This window comes from Mauremys mutica, chromosome 16, assembly GCF_020497125.1.
Source record: "Mauremys mutica isolate MM-2020 ecotype Southern chromosome 16, ASM2049712v1, whole genome shotgun sequence".
NCBI lineage: Eukaryota > Metazoa > Chordata > Testudines > Geoemydidae > Mauremys > Mauremys mutica.
In genome coordinates, this window is record NC_059087.1 from 32,092,198 (window position 1) to 32,107,147 (window position 14,950).

The following is a 14,950-nucleotide window of genomic DNA, read 5'->3' on the forward strand; positions in this document are numbered from 1 at the left end:
TAAAAACTCACAAAATTTAACACAGTTAAATGTAAATGGCAATTTCTGTTCAATTGGGGTCCAGGATATTGCCAATATTGGAGTACTGTGTCCAGTTTTGGGCCCCACAGTACAAGAAGGATGTGAATAAATTGGAGAGAGTCCAGCGGAGCGCAACAAAAATGATTAGGGGGCTGGAGCACATGACTTATGAGGAGAGGCTGAGGGAACTGGGATTGTTTAGTCTGCAGAAGAGAAGAATGAGGGGGGATTTGATAGCTGCTTTCAACTACCTGAAAGGGGGTTCCAAAGCGGATGGATCTAGACTGTTCTCAGTGGTAGAAGATGACAGAACAAGGAGTAATGGTCTCAAGTTGCAGAGGGGGAGGTTTAGGTTGGACATTAGGAAAAACTTTTTCACTAGTAGGGTGGTGAAGCACTGGAATGGGTTACCTAGGGAGGTAGTGGAATCTCCTTCCTTAGAGGTTTTTAAGGTCAGGCTTGACAAAGCCCTGGCTGGGATGATTTAGTTGGGTTTGGTCCTGCTTTGAGCAGGGGGTTGGACTAGATGACCTCCTGAGGTCCCTTCCAACCCTGAGATTCTATGATTCAATCAAGTTTAATATAAATTGGCACTGTCATGTAGAAAAAGCCTGCATAACTTTCTCCCATTTTCTTTCTTCAGCCAGCACTGTTAGCACTTTATTTTCATGAATGCTGCACTCACCTATAGATTAAAATAGAGAAATAGCTAAATAACAAAAGAAAAATAGAGACCTCTCTTTCTTCCAGGCTGAGTATCCCAGAGTAGAAACAGTTGTTCTTCTTCGAGTAGTGTCCCTATGGGTTCTCCACTGTAGGTTTGCTTGTGTCCCTGCACTGCAGATCAGGGCTGCGGATCAGAGAACTTCCATAGCAATGTCCCTTAGGCCCATGCATGCACTGACTCCCTTCCTAACCCGTCTCGAGGCTAGTCAGTGCACTCATCCTCTTCCTCAGAGATCTCCCTATCCATTAACAAGGCCTTTCTGGTCCCGCCAAGGACCATCAAGCAGACCCCAGCACTCGTGGTACCTATTTGCAAACGGGTGGACAAAAAATATTATGTCTCAGCGTGGGAGACTGAGTTCCTCATCTCCCACCTTCCACTCAACTCCATTGTGGTGGACGCTATTAATTCCCATGGATGTCAGTGCCCGATGATGTCCACTCCCTATGACAGAGACTGGAAGTTTTTGGACCTTTTCGGAAAGAAGGTGTACTCCTTAGCCATGCTTCAGTTTTGAATCACCAACTACCAAGCCCTGATGGTGAAATATGATTATCTAAATTATTCTAAGCTGATTTTACTGAGCAGCTGCCTGAGTCACATCACAACCAATTTAAGGCCATTATTCAGGAAGGACAGTTAATAGCAAAAACAACGTTACAATTTGCCCTCGATGCAGCCGACACAAGGGGCACGTCCATCTCCATGGCTGTGGTGATGCGACCTGTGTCATGTCTCCATCTCTTGGGCTTCCTGAGAGAGGTACAGTCAACCGTCAAAGACCTTCCCTTTGGAGATGCTAAACTCTTCTCAGAAAATATTGCTGCCTTTCTTTATACCCTGAAGGATTCTTGAGCCACTCTTCATTTGCTGTACATCTACACACTAGGACAAAAGAGAAAGTTTAGTCCACAGCCCTAGGACAAACCACACACTTGCCAATATCCACCTGGTACAAGCTGCAGAGAAAAAAGAATCAATTTTCAAGGTGTAAACTATCTGGCCCTCAACGTTCCTCGTCCCAGGTGTCTACGTCCAATCTCCAGTTTCGATGTGTTGGTCAAGGCATCGATAGGCTCCCCACAACTGCTGCAGCCAACCACCGCTATCCACCATTTGGCCACCGGTTGGCAGCATTCTGCAGCACCTGGGAACAATGGATCCTAGAGATCGTTCACAATGGGTACTCTATCCATTTTACTTCTCTGCCCCCTCCACAAAACCCTTCTCTGTATCTCTTCAGGGACCCGGCTCACAAGAGTTTACTATGACATAGTCTCATCCGGTTAGGAGCCATAGAACCAGTACCTCTACATCTACAGGGAAAGGGGTTCTACTCTTGCTATTTCCTAGACCTCAGAGCTCTCAACAAGTTTGTCAAAGCTCAAAAATTCAAGATGGTCACTCTAAGGATTATTCCCACGTTGGAACAGGGAGACTGGTTTTCAGCCCTCGGCCTTCAGGATGCCTACTTTCATATTTCAGTCTTACCGACTCACAGATGATTTCTGAGATTCACTCTAGGATAAGACCATTACCAGTACAGGGTACTCCCCTTTGGGCTATTATTGGCCCCAGGAGTATTTTCCATTATTCTCTCAGCGTTGGCCACACTCTTATGCTCCCAGGGGATCATGATTTACCCTCCTTGGAGCCTGATCTCACCAAGAGGCTAACTGGGTCTCCAGAGCTGCAATGCACTTGTTTACAGACCTGGGCTTACAGATTAATGCCTAGAAATCAATCCTCATTCCAGTTCAACACCTGGAATTCATAGGGGCTGACGCTGACTCGTTACAGGTCAGAGCTCTCCTTATCTCAGCTCAGATATCTCCCTGGCCACACCCATAGAGACCGGTTAAAATAGCCCGCAAATACTAGCCAGAGACTGCTTCCAACTCTTGGGGCATATGGCAGCAGGCAAAGGAGTAATACCACATGCCAGGCTTCACATGTTATGCCTCCAGATGTGGTTCAGCTCAGTTTGCAAACCAAACAGGAGCAGACTAAACCAGAGTTCCCCAAACTGTGGGGCGTGCCCCCCTAGGGGGATGCAGAGGAATGTTTGGGGCATGCAGCGGGGCCTGGGCCAGTCTCTTCGGGTTGTGAGCAGTGAGCGGCATCCAGCCTCTGCCCCACCTCAAGCTCTGCTCCATCCCGGTTCCGAGCCCTGGGCCTGGCCCCATCCCAAGCCTTGGCCCCGGCCGCAGCTCCACACCCAGCTGTGGGCCTGGCTGTAGCTCTGCTCCCAGCCCTGACCCTGACCCCAGCCTCGGCCCCAGGCCACTGCTTTGTTCCCAGTCCCAACCCACTTCTGCTCCCAAACCTACCCCCAGTAGCGGCCCCTGCCGCGGCCCTTTTACCCCGTCCACTCCTCTGCCCCAGCCCAGCTCGGGGGGTGGGGGTGGGGCGTGCAGACAGGAGTAAGGGGGAGTCTTGACCCTGAAAAGTTTGGGAGCCACTGGACTAGACAAACCCCTGTCACTACCTACCAGGGTCAAAAACTATTTGGGCTGGTGGAAAGACCCAGCAAAGGGATTTCCTTCTCGCAAAACCCTGCATTGTTGCTTTCCACCCCTGATGCATTGCTCAGTGGGTGAGGTGCACATCTAAACAACCTCGTGACACAAGGCAAGTGGTCACCCACAGAGATATCTCTTTACATCAACCTCCTCGAGCTAAGGGTGGTCAGGAATGTCTGTGCCCACTTCCTCCCGCTGATCAAAGGATCGCACACAAGAGTCCTAGCAGACAATGTAGCCTGTACATACATCATAAATTGACACAGAGGAGCCAGGTTGCCCTCCTTCTGTGCGGAGGCAGTGAGACTATGGAACTGGTGTATTGCCCACGATGTCACATTGTCAGCAGCTTACCTCCCAGGCACACAAAACTTGATAGCAGATGGTCTCAATTGCAGTTTCCCACACAACCACAAGTGGGAGCTAGACCCAGTAGCACTTCACGATCTATTCAGGCGATGGGGGATGCCAACCACAGATATGTTTGCCACTTACCTGAGCAAGAAATGTCCACACTACAACTCCACAGTAGGGATAGGACAACACTCCCTGGGCCATACTCTCCTCCTGCCCTGGGATGCAGATCTTCTCTGTGATTTTCCTCTCCTTCCCCTACTGTTGAAAGTCCTGCTGAAAATAAAGAGTGATGGGGAACACATCATATTGATTGCTTCCGCTTCGAGGAGACAGACCTGGTATTCTTACCTGTCAGAGCTCGCTACGTGCCACTTACCTGCAAAAATGGTCCAGATTTTGGATTTGGTATACTTTCCACAAGTCTCTGTGATATCTGTGACTTTTCCACATATGCACTGACCCTAAAAAATCCTAGAATATTAGGGTTGGAAGAGATCTCAGGAGGTCATCTAGTCCAACCCCCTGCTCAAAGCAGGACCAACACCAACTAAATCATCCCAGCCAGGGCTTTGTCAAGCCTGACCTTAAAAACCTCTAAGGAAGGGGATTCTGCCACCTCCCTAGGTAACCCATTCCAGTGCTTCACCACCCTCCTAGTGAAATAGTGTTTCCTAATATCCAACCTAGACCTCCCCCACTGCAACTTGAGACCATTACTCCTTGTTCTGTCATCTGCCACCACTGAGAATAGCCTAGCTCCATCCTCTTTGGACCCCCCCTCCCTTCAGGTAGATGAAGGCTGCTCTCAAATCCCCCCTCACTCTTCTCTTCTGCAGACTAAATAAGCCAAGTTCCCTCAGTCTCTCCTCGTAAGTCATGTGCCCCAGTCCCCTAATCATTTTCATTGCCCTCCGCTGGACTCTCTCCAATTTGTCCACATCCGTTCTGTAGTGGGAGGACCAAAACTGGACGCAGTACTCCAGGTGTGGCCTCACCAGTGCCGAAGAGAGGGGAATAATCACTCCCCTTGATCTGATGGCAGTGCACCTACTGATACAGCCCAATATGCTGTTGGCCTTCTTGGCAACAAGGGCACATTGCTGACTCATATCCAGCTTCTCGTCCACTGTAACCCCTAGGTCCTTTTCTGCAGAACTGCTGCCTAGCCATTCGGTCCCTAGTCTGTAGCAATGCATGAGATTCTTCTGTCCTAAGTGCAGGACTCTGCACTTGTCCTTGTTGAACTTCATCAGATTTCTTTTGGCCCAGTCCTCCAATTTGTTTAGGTCACTCTGGATCTTATCCCTACCCTCCAGCATATCTACCTCTCCCCCCAGCTTAGTGTCATCTTCAAAATTGCTGAGGGTGCAATTAACCCCATCATCCAGATCATTAATAAAGATGAGGAACAAAACCAGCCCCAGGACCGACCCCTGGGGCACTCCACTTGATACCGGCTGCCAACTAGACATCGAGCTGTTGATCACTACCCATTGAGCCCAACAATCTAGCCAGCTTTCTACCCACCTTATAGTCCATTCATCCAATCCATACTTCTTTAACTTGCTGGCAAGAATACTGTAGGAGACAGTATCAAAAGCTTTCCTAAATTCAAGATATATCACATCCACTGCTTTCCCCATATCCACAGAGCCAGTTGTCTCATCATAGAAGGCAATCAGGCTGGTCAGGCATGACTTGCCTTTGGTGAATCCGTGTTGACTGTCCCTGATCACCGTCCTCTCCTCCAAGTGCTTCAAAATGGTTTCCTTGAGGAACTGCGCCATGATTTTGCTGTGTACTGAAGTGAGGCTGACCGGTCTGTAGTTCCCCGGGTTCTCTTTCTTCTCTTTTTTTAAATGTGGACACTATATTTGCCTTTTTCCAATTGTTCGGGACTCTTAGAGTCCACCTGACAGCTATAACAGCTATAACATCCTTACACCAGCCAGTAGAGGGATAGTCAGTGCTTCTTCCACCTGACCAATAAAAGATTCCTCAAGGGTATAGTAAACCTCTTCCTGCAACCTCGACTTTCTGCTCCCATGTGGGACCTGAACCTGGTATTGAAAGCACTGATTAGGCCTCCCTTCGAACCCATGGTCACCTGTTCAGTTACATACCTCTAAGTGAAAAGAGCCTTCCTGGTAGTGATTACCTTGGCTAGGAGAATAGGAGAAATATCGGTTCTGATGGCATGTCGTATCTACATGGTATTCTTTTGGGACAAGGTTACGCTCAGAGCACACCCGAAATTCACTCCCAAGATAACCTCCCCATTTCACATGAATCATTTGATCACCTTTCAACTTTTACCCCAAGCCTCACCGAGACATCAGGGAGGCTATACTCCACACTCTAGATGGGGACACCTTAAATTGGAACAGTTCCTCAGATTTGTCACCTAAAAAGAATGGCTCAGGTTTGGGAATCTCCCTCACATACTCAGTCATGAAGACGGATGCAAAGAATTCATTAAGTTTCTGTGAATGGCCATATCTTCCTTGGGTGCTCCTTTAGCATCTCAATCATCCAGTGGCCCCACTGGTTGTTTAGCAGGCTTTCTGCTTCAGATGTACTTGACAACTTTTTGTTGTTACTTTTTGAATCTTTGGCTAGCTGAATTCTTTTTTGGCCTTCCTAATTATATTTTTACACTTCATTTGTTAAAGTTTATGCTCCTTTCAATGTTCCTCACTAGGATTTAACTTCCACTTTTTAAAGGATGCCTTTTTGCCTCTCACTGCTTCTTTTACTTTTTTGTTCAGCCATGGTAGCACTTTTTTGGTCCTCTTACTATGTTTTTTAATTTGGTATATACATTTAAGTTGAGCCTCTATTATGGTGTCTTAAAAAAATTTGCATGCAGCTTGCAGGGATTTCACTTTTGGTGCTGTACCATTTAATTTTTGTTTAACCAACTTCCTCATTTTTGTGTAGTTCCCCTTTCTGAAATTAAATGCTACAGTGTTGGGCTGCTGTGGTGTTTCCCCCTGTACAGGGATGTTAAATTTTATTGTTATGGTCACTATTACCAAGCTATAGTCACCTCTTGGACCAGATCCTGTGCTCCACTTAGGAGTAAATCAAGCATTGCCTCTCCTCTTGTGCGTTCCAGGACTTCCAAGAAGCAGTCATTTAAGATGTCAAGTACTGTAACTTTATCTCTGCATCCCGTCCTAGGTGACATGTACCCAGTCAATATGGGGTTAGTTGAAATCCCCCATTATTATTGAGTTTTTTATTTTTATAGTTTCTCTAATCTCCCTGAGCATTTCATAGTCACTATCACAATACGGGTCAGATGGTTGGTAGTCTATCCCTACAGCTATACTTATTATTCAAGCATGAAATTACTACCCTTAGAGATTCTGTGGTACAGTTTGGTTCATTTAATATTTTTATTTCATTTGATTCTATGCTTTCTTTCACATATGGTGCCACTCCCCCACCATTATGTTCTGTTTTTGTTTCGGATATATTTTGTACCTTGGTATTACTGTGTCCTATTGATTATCCTCATTTCATCAAGTTTCTGTGATGCCTTTTATATCAGCATCCTCATTTAATACAAGGTACTCAAATTCACCCAACTTAGTATTTAGACTTCTAAGATTTGTATAAGCAGCAAAGAATCCTGTGGCACCTTATAGACTAACAGACGTTTCGGAGCATGAGCTTTCGTGGGTGAATACCCACTTCATCGGATGCAAGTAGTGGAAATTTGTATAGATTTGTATACAAGATCTTAAAAATATTGTCACTTTTTAGCTGTCTGCCATTATGTGATGTAATTGAATGGGACTCTTTCATTTGGCTGTTCCTCGTCAGAACCTACCTGTATTTTGTCATCTTCCATCCTCTCCTCCTTGGATACAGAGAATCTCCATTAATGGATCGTCCCCTAAGGAATGTTTCATTAATAAAGAATACATCGTTAATAAATCAGGGACTGATAGTTTCCTTAAGATATATATGGTGACAACTGACATTTATGTGGCACCTTTTGTTCGAGATCCCAAACAATTCAACAACTGTACAAGATAATATATATATGTCAGGATCTCTTGAGCCATTACTGAAATGTAGTCACCTCTGAGGCTGCATTTAAATAACACAGCAATATGGTAGGCACTTACTGTGTGATCAACAAAATGAACATTCACTCCAGGAGAAAGATGGAATATTTAACAGTATTGCATTACACATAATTTGTAATTAACAGTAGCCAACATTTCAAGTAGCTGTGTGAAGTAGAGTTTGCATCAGATTCTATAGGTGGACTTACATCACAATATAATATATGAGCTATTTTCAAGATAGGCATTGCCATGGGAGGTTTGTCATATGACAGTGCAGAAGGCTGAGGAACTTTATGGCCAGACCTTATCCAATACAGGGAAGGTGGGATGTTTAAGGAACACTAACCTGAAGATCATTTTCCTCATCCTATTTCTAGTATTATTGTGCGTTAGAACTGATCATCTTTCAACAAAAGTGAGAAGGGAAAAGGAAGTAATATTACAAATAGCCTACAAATTCTGTAGTATAAGGTCTGGTCTATACAGTTTAGTTGCTGGTGTGATTTTAAACTGATTTTTGTTAAACCAATGCTAAATCCTGTGTGTGGACACTCTTATTTTTATTTAAACCAGGCTATATTAATTTATCTTAACCCAATTTCTCAGAATCACGGAGAAGGAGATATTTAGGAAGGTACAGATTATCTGGATCTTTCACCACATCAACACTTTCAGAGAAACAGACAACAAAAAATTTTAAGACTAAAGATTTCATTTCAGAGGGAGAATAGAGAATCAGCAATTATATATCACATTGACGAGTTGAAAACAACAAGAAAGAATCAACCAAAATAAAATGTTTCCATTCTCCGATCGAGGCTCCTGCCACAAGAATTACTGTAGTTCTATTGGTTGCTCTAAAGGACAATTACCAATCTGCATCTTGGGCCTGTGGCAGAACTTTTAAAATACTGATGGGTGCATCTAGCTAAAAAATTCTCATGTTATCCAGTCAGTCCTTCTGCACGTGAAAACTTTGATTGCCACTTTCTCAAGGCAGCTGATAATTATATCTGCCCTCTGTAGGGGAGGGATAGCTCAGCGGTTTGCGCATTGGCCTGCTAAATCCAGGCTTGTGAGTTCAATGCTTGAGGAGGCCACTTAAGGATCTGGGGCAAAAATCAGTACTTGGTCCTGCTAGTGAAGGCAGGGGGCTGGACTTGATGACCTTTCAAGGTCCCTTCCCATTTTAGGAGATAGGTATATCTCCAATTATTAGTTATTAGAGTGTGCCACATATTGAGTGCTGTAATCACTGTTCCAAAAAAGAAAGAGTTAGAAATGTTAAAGTTCAGGGCTAAGGGATGAATATGCTGGAGACTGCCAGCTGGTTTGATTTCATTTACTAGTTCTCCACCTGCTGGGTTAGAAAAGGTCAAAATTGTAATGTCTGGAATAATATAAGAAATCTGCAGAACCACAAGGTTGCTGGGCTTTACTTTATATGTCAGAATTGATCCTGCTCTGCTATCTGTAATGGTAATAAGGACTTTATAACATTTCTTTTCTCCACATGAAATGCAACAAACTCAGAGGGTTAGTGCAAATAAAGTTCTATTGAAAGTGATGCTGGAGTCTACAGGACTTCTGCTGTCCCACGTTTAGTGAAACTTCTGCACTTGCCACAGATTCAAAAGACTTTCATCATATAGCTGAGTTTACACCTTGTCTGTACAATGCTGTCTTATCAGGTTGAAACAAGGAATCGAATTGTCAATTTGGGTGCATTACACCTAGTGAAGGAATTGTGAGGAGGGCAGTAAGTGAAGTTGTTTCAGGTGCTAAGGGTCCATCTGGGAAGATGAGAAGAACTGTCGTGCTGTTATACTTTGATCATGCTCCATTTCCTCTGACTGAGCTGTGAAGGGGAATGTGGAGTAGAGCCATTGTGCCTGCTCTGAATCACGCAGGGAAGTCCCTGAAGGGATAGATCACTGGGGGTTGGATTTGTTTGGCTTATGATGCCTGTTTATGCCAATGTAGTAGCATGAAGGAGCTGAATCTCAAAGGACAATTAGGCCCAAAGTCTTTACCTTTTTGCTCTTGGAAGATCAATATTCTCTAGCTATTGGAGGGCCTTTCTAAGACTTTACCTCTCCAAGGTGGAACCTAGGTAAAGTTTCCTTTTCCTTCATTTGGAAATGATAGGAATTCTCTGTAGCCTTCGCTTAGAGTGATGTTTGTGTGTTGTCCACCTTTCAAAACAGTCCTAGGCTTGCAGAGCTTAATGTAGTCACAGTAGGCTAGATATCATCAGTCTTCTCCCAAAACCAGTACTTTTTCGGGGGGGGGAAGGGGGAGATATCCTAAAAAAAAAATGTTTTTTAAATAACTGATTGTTAGTTATATGTTGATTTTTTTCTTTTTGTTATGACAGTAAGTATCTCCATAAGTCCTCCAGTTGAAGATCAGTTGTAGCTAATTATACACGTCCACTGTATGTGTTTAGAAAAGAGGCTTAGAGGAAAATTAGGTGAATTTGCTGAATGTTAGTATTAATGAAAATGTATAGAATCATAGAATTCAAGATCAGAAGGGACCATTATGATCATCTAGTCTGACCTCCTGCAAGATGCAGGCCACATAAGCCGATCCACCCACTCCTGAACTAATTCTCTCCCTTGACTCTGCTGTTGAATGCTCCATATCATGATTTAAAGACTTCAAGTAGCAGATAATCCACCAGCAAGCGACCCCTGCCCCATGCTTCGGAGGAAGGCGAAAAACCTCCAGGGCCACTGCCAATCTACCCTGGAGGAAAATTCCTTCCAGACCCCAAATATGGCGATCAGCTGAACCCCGAGCATGCGGGCAAGACTCTCCAGCCAGACCCTCTGGAAAAAGCTAACAATATCCCAACATTGACCCTTTGTACTAATTACCAGTGTGGCACGTTATTGACCTATTGACTAAACCCATTATCCTATCATACCATCCCCTCCATAAACTTATCCAGCTTAATCTTAAAGTCATGGAGGTCCTTCGCCCCCACTGTTTCCCTCGGTAGGCTGTTCCAGAATTGCACTCCTGATGGTTAGAAACCTTCGTCTAATTTCAAGCCTAAATTTCCTGACTGACAATTTATATCCGTTTGTCCTCGTGTCCACATTAGCACTGAGCTGTAATAATTCCTCTCCTTCCCTGGTATTTATCCCTCTGATATATTTAAAGAGTGCAATCATATCTCCTCTTATCCTTCTTTTGGTTAAGGAAAACAAACCGAGCTCCTCAAGTCTCCTTTCATACGACAGGCTTTCCATTCCTCGGATCATTCTAGTGGCCCTTCTTTGTACCCGTTCCAGTTTGAATTCATCCTTCTTAAACATGGGAGACCAAAACTGCACACAATACTCCAAATGAGGTCTCACCAACGCCTTATATAACGGGACTAGCACCTCCTTATCTCTACTAGAAATACCTCGCCTAATGCATCCCAAGACCGCATTAGCTTTTTTTAACGGCCACATCACATTGCCTACTCATAGTCATCCTACGATCAACCAGGACTCCTAGGTCCTTCTCCTCCTCCATTACTTCCAACTGGTGCGTCCCCAGCTTATAACTAAAATTCTTGTTAGTCATCCCTAAATGCATAACCTTACACTTCTCATTATTGAATTTCATCCTGTTACTAATACTCCAGTTTACAAGGTCATCCAAATCTCCCTGGAGGATATCCCGATCCTTTTCCGAATTGGCAATACCTCCCAACTCTGTGTCATCCGCAAACTTTATCAGCCCACTCCTACTTTTGGTTCCGAGGTCAGCGATAAATAGATTAAATAAAATCGGACCCAAAACCGAACCTTGAGGAACTCCACTGGTAACCCCCCTCCAACCCGACAGTTCACCCTTCAATACGACCCTCTGCAGTCTCCCCTTTAACCAGCTCCTTATCCACCTCTGGATTTTCATTTCAATCCCCATCTTTTCCAATTTAACCAGTAATTCCTCATGCGGTACCGTATCAAACGCCTTACTGAAAACTAGATATATTAGATCCACCGCATTTCCCTTGTCTAAAAAATCTGTTACTTTCTCAAAGAAGGAGATCAGGTTGGTTTGGCACGATCTACCTTTCGTAAAACCATGCTGTAATTTGTCCCAGTTGCCATCGGCCTCAAGGTCCGTAACCACTCTCTCCTTTAAAAATTTTTCCATGACTTTGCATACTACAGATGTTAAACTAACAGGCCAGTAGTTACCCGGGTCACTTTTTTTCCCCCTTCTTGAATATAGGAACTATATTAGCTAATCTCCAGTCAAACGGTACAACCCCCGAGTTTAGAGATTTATTAAAAATCATCACTAACGGGCTTGCAATTTCACTTGCCAATTCCCTTAATATTCTAGGATGAAGATTATCTGGGCCCCCCGATTTACTTCCGTTAAGCTGTTCAAGTTTGGCTTCTACCTCAGATACCGTAATGTCTACCCCCATATCTTCATTCCCATCAGTCCCTCTACCACTATTCCTTAGCCCTTCATTAGCCTTATTAAAGACCGAGGCAAAATATTCGTTTAGATATTGTGCCATGCCAAGATTATCCCTAATCGCCACTCCGTTTAAAGTTTTAAGCGGTCCCACTTCTTTCTTCTTGGTTTTCTTCCTATTTATATGGCTAAAAAACCTTTTTACTATTGGTTTTAATCCCCTTCGCTAGGTCCATCTCCACCCGGCTCTTTGCCTTTCTCACTGCTTCCCTACACCCTCTGACCTCAATAAGGTAGGTTTCTTTGCTGATCCCTCCCATTTTCCAGTCCTTGTACACTTTCTGTTTTTTCTTAATCGCCCCTCTGAGACGCTTGCTCATCCAGCTCGGTCTAAAACTGCTACCTACGAACTGTTTTCCCTTTCTCGGGATACAGGCCTCTGACAGCTCCTGCAACTTCAACCTGAAGTAACCCCAGGCGTCTTCCGCCTTTAGATCTCTAAATATGTTAGTCCGATCCACTTCCCTAACTAATCGCCTTAATTTAGTAAAGTTAGCCCTTTTGAAATCGTAAACCTTAGTCTCAGATGAAATTTTGTTTATCCTTCCATTTATTTTGAAACGAATTAGCTCATGATCACTCGAGCCAAGGTTGTCCCCTACAACTATTTCCTCAACAAGGTCCTCGTTACTCACCAAAATGAGATCTAAAATGGCATCCCCCCTCGTCGGTTCAGCAACTACTTGATGAAGGAATTCATCAGCTATCATGTCTAGGAAAAGGTGAGCCCTATTATTATTACTAGCATTTGTTCCCCAATCTATATCTGGGAAGTTAAAGTCTCCCATGATCATACAGTTCCTATTAGTACTTACCTCCTTAAAAACATTAAAGAGCTCTCTATCCATATCCAGGCTAGATCCCGGCGGTCTATAGCACACCCCAATCACTATCCCAGGGGACGCTCTAGTAGTTTTCATCCCCAATGTGACCATTGCCCAAACAGACTCCGTATTATCCATTGCATTGCTTGTTATTTCGTTACATTTCACCTCATTATTGACATACAATGCTAGTCCCCCACCTTTACCTTTGTTTCGGTCTTTCCTAAACAGCACATACCCTTCCATACCTGTACTCCAGTCATGGCTACCGTTCCACCATGTTTTGGTTATTCCTACGATATCTGGTTTCAATTCTCGGACCAGGAGCTCCAGTTCCTCCATTTTGTTACCTAAGCTTCTCGCATTGGTGAACAAACATCCTAATTTTTGCTGTTTGGCTCCTCTCACCCTTTTCACCCAACTTGGTAGGGACATAGTACTACCAGTATGACCTGTTGGTCTAGTATCCGTCCCCCCCCCCCTTTTCCTTATACCTAACCCTCCCCCTCTGTCTATATCTGTTGTTATCCTGTTGTTCTCACTCTCAATGTATAAATTTGGCGTGGAGAGTACCTGGACCTCTCCCAACCGTCTCCCCCCAATGTCTAGTTTAAAGCTCTTTTAATCAGATGAGCCAGCCTCCCTCCTAGAATTCTACTTCCTTCCCTACTTAGGTGTAACCCATCCCGTGAGAACAGTTCTCTGTCCCCGAAAGCCTCCCAGTGTCCATACATCCCAAAGCCCTCCTTGTAACACCACTCCCTCAGCCAACTATTTATCGTCACGATCTTGTCACCCCTTTGGCGCCCTTCCCTAGGGACAGGTAGAATCCCACTGAAGATCACCTGAGCCTCAATTTCCTTGAGCGTCTTACCCAACCTGGCATAGTCTCCCTTGATTCTCTCTAGCGAGAATCTAGCCGTGTCATTCGTTCCTACATGAAGGATGATCAACGGGTTCTTACCTGCTCCTCTTAGGATCCTTTTCAACCTCAGGTCCACATCCCGTATTTTAGCGCCCGGTAGACAGCACACCCTTCTGTTCTCTGGATCGGCCCTGGTCACAGGCCTGTCCAACCTTCTCAGTATGGAATCCCCAATCAGATAGACCTGCCTTTGCCTGGGGACAGTGCGGTCCTCTAACCTATCCTCCGTCCCCCTTGGTTGCAAGCTCCTTCCATTGCTATCATCCCTTATGGTTCCCCTTAAGCCATCCTGCATCCTCCCTGGGCCCAAACTTGGTGCTGCCTCCATCGACTCCTCCCCTCTTTCTGTTGGACTAGCCGCTCTTCTCTTTTTCCTTGCCCTCCCACCGTCAGCTACCACCTGCTGTGCCCCTTCCTCATTCTCCAAACCTTCAAACCTGTTCCTTAGCTCTATTTCCCCCTCACTGGCTCTCCTTTTCCCCTGCCTGCTTCTCACGGTCACATGTTTCCACCGCCCATATTCCTCATCTGGCAGTCCCCCCTCACTGGCCGTAGCCCCTGCTTCCCCCTGTACTCCTGGGCATTCCCCTTCAGACACTGCTTGCCATTGCTCCATCAGCTGCTCGAACCCCCTTCTATGCTCTACCAGGGTTTCTACCTGCAGCTCTAGACCCTGGATCTTTTCCTCCAGCAGCTCTATTAGGCGGCACTTCATGCATACATAGTACTGTTCTGGGTCCCCCGCTAGGACCATGTACATACCGCAGCTGCTGTATGCTATCATCCTCGGTGTATCCTCTGCTGCTTGGCTCATGGCTGCTGCTGTCTCGGCCTCGCTCGGCGTTCTTACCTGGAGAACACAGGGAACACGGTGCCGCCCCCTTCCGCCTCCCCCTGTAAACTCCCACTCAAACTCCCCTGTTAGCAGCCCTGTGACAGTTGGACATATATTTTGCATCTGCCTCCTCCAGTACATCTCAATGATGCCTTTGTATCCT

The 14,950-nt window shown here is 45.1% G+C and overlaps 1 protein-coding gene across 7 annotated transcripts in view; it reads left to right on the top strand.

Annotated features, from left to right (window-relative positions):
- MTMR3 (myotubularin related protein 3) overlaps nt 1-14,950 on the top strand; it is a 220,682-nt gene that overhangs the window by 144,365 nt on the left and 61,367 nt on the right. The window lies entirely within an intron of this gene.